At 31.9% G+C, this 2,749-nt stretch overlaps 1 protein-coding gene across 1 annotated transcript in view; it reads left to right on the forward strand.

Annotated features, from left to right (window-relative positions):
- The window catches only part of LOC111680489 (ubiquitin-fold modifier-conjugating enzyme 1), a 20,126-nt gene that overhangs the window by 1,063 nt on the left and 16,314 nt on the right, over positions 1-2,749 (forward strand). The gene's annotated exons all lie outside the window — the stretch shown is intronic.

Raw genomic sequence — 2,749 nt, forward strand, 5'->3', positions numbered from 1 at the left:
GAACTGAACTAGAACTGAACTAGAACTGAACTAGAACTGAACTAGAACTGAACTAGAACTGAACTAGAACTGAACTAGATCTGAACTAGAACTGAAATAGAACTGAACAAGAACTGAACTAGAACTGAACAAGAACTAAACTAGAACTGAACTAGATCTGAATGAATTAGCTCATTTATCACAGATGGGAACTTAACAGAATGCGTGAATAATGAATTATTGCATGGTTTTAACGGTGTATAAAACATTAAAAAGTATGATATCTGAACATTTCAATAAACATATGTCATTTTTTTCTTGTTGTCACTTTTAAACGATTTTAGATATGATTTAGACTGAATGGTTTCGTTTTCACACTTTTTATTATGTTCACTTTTATTCTTTACTCCGATACTTTATAATAACATTATCTATATTCTTCGATTCAAAAAAGAATTTAAAAAACGAAGTTCTTTAAGTCGTATTGCATTATATCCACTTCAAAAATAGTAAACTATAATTTATTATTGCTTCTTCGGAAGTTTTTGTTTTTGTAGGACTTTAGATTTTTATATCATTTAATTTGCAAATAATTAATATAAAGAAATAACTTTTTATATCATAATTGGTAGGGTCGGCCACTAAATACATACATCCTTATTTGCTTTTTATATCAAATTTTTCACAGACGATTCACTGTGAAAATGTCTGCTAGTAGCGATTGATATTTAATATCGAGAATAGCAATCGATTGAAATTGAGCCATCCAAAAAACTTAATTTCTCTACCTCATCTCTTCTCTTTAAACAGCAGCAAAAACATCATGTTTAAAAAGCGAATAATTCCAAAATGAAAATGTTCAAATTGAAACATCTTTACAAAAATGTCATGTTACTGTCATAATGATTTCATCATCATAGCGATAATTTCGAAAAAAAATCAGTTTGAAACTCAGTTTCACAAATTAAAAGAAATGATGGTGACAATTTGACTTAGATGATAGACGAAGTCAAAGATGTTCATATTAACACATACTAATTTTTAGCTTTTGAATAACAATAGACAGGTCAACAAAAAATAACAAAAACAATAACAATATCCAAATATAGTTTCTACAATAATTTTAACATCAAACCATTAAAAAGGTATAAATAAAATGTATAAAAGAGACGAAGAAAAAAAATAGTTTGATAATTTGTTACAATTGAGTTGTGTTTTTAAAGTGACACAGCCAGCCCCTGTTGACAAATACAAAACCACCTACACAAACAAATACAAATTAAAGAAGAACAAAACAACAAAAACTAAACATGAAGGAAGAGGAATAAGGAAACTCCTAAATTGTAACGTCAAATACTTAAACAACAACAGCAACAACACACAAGAATTTAACACACCACTACGATGGACAGACAGACAACAATAGCAACAACAACAACAACCATCTAAAGTAACACATTACAATAGTTTTAGTGTAAAGCGTAACAACTCAATTTAGCTAAATATGCTGTTGTCTCTCTATTTAGCCAAGCACCCCGGTGTTTTGTTGCTCTAGCAAAGACGCGGTTTGGGTTTGACAAATTTGTTCTGCTTGCAGAAACAGGAGTAATAAACCAAAATATTATGAAAACTCCTGCTGGCTTTCAACCTGCTGAGTTCTACGATTTTCTGTGGTCGATCCTCGGCGAGATGAGAGTCGTATACTCTCGATACATGTAAAACGTCTAAAAGAGCGTAACAAGAACAAGCAAAATTGGCTACGTTGGTGTGTGGTGACGCTACTGCTACCAATTTTTGTGGATTTCCAACAGTGCAATGTTTTTTTTGTACTTTAGCCATCTTCGCTATTCTTTGATTTAGGTTCTTTCTATTTTTATTTCTGGTGTTTTTGTTGAGTTTTGTTTTATGTTTTAGCTGCTTTTCGGTTGGATCTTGCTGGGCATTGCAAAATTGTATACATGAAATATAGTTTTAAGTGTTCTATGTTTTTGTCATACAATTTGCAATGCTCTCCTAGAGGTCCAACTTCACAACATTTGAAGATTTTCCGTCATTCTGAATTTTGTTACTGTTGAGTTTATTTGGAGAGCTAGACACGACAATGACGGTGATGTCTATGAAAAGAAAAAAAGAGAAATACCAAACAATTGCAGTGTTTGCGGTTATTTGCGTTGGCTGTTTCTAAATATTTACCACGAAAGATTTTCTACGCTTGGAGGGCAGAACTAAAACGTTGACAAAACATTGTGTTGTCGTCCGGGTATAGTGCAGCAGAAGCAAATGGTATATGAAATAGAAGCTAAAGGTGAAAACCACCAAATGCACCATAACCAACGAAATTGACTACTTCGCATTTCATTTCAAATCATGCAGTCAGGTCGATAAGTTGAAAAAAGCAATGGTAGAAATAAAATTTTGTAAAAATAAACTTAGGTTTCAGTATTGATGTGAGACTAGATCCTAGGTTATATCGTCTAGTCTTAAGTCTTGTCTACCATCTATTCTAGTGTATAGTTTAGTCTATGATCTAGTCTATAGTTTAGTCTATGATCTAGTCTATAGTTTAGTCTATGATCTAGTCTATAGTCTAGTCTATAGTCAAGTCTATAGTCTAGTCTATAGTCTAGTCTATAGTCTAGTCTATAGTCTAGTCTATAGTCTAATTCTATAGTCTAGTCTATAGTCTAGTCTATAGTCTAGTCCATAGTCTAGTCTATAGTCTAGTCTATAGTCTAGTCTATAGTCTAGTCCATAGTCTAGTCTATAGTCT

This window comes from Lucilia cuprina, chromosome 6 (genome assembly GCF_022045245.1).
Source record: "Lucilia cuprina isolate Lc7/37 chromosome 6, ASM2204524v1, whole genome shotgun sequence".
NCBI classification, from domain to species: domain Eukaryota; kingdom Metazoa; phylum Arthropoda; class Insecta; order Diptera; family Calliphoridae; genus Lucilia; species Lucilia cuprina.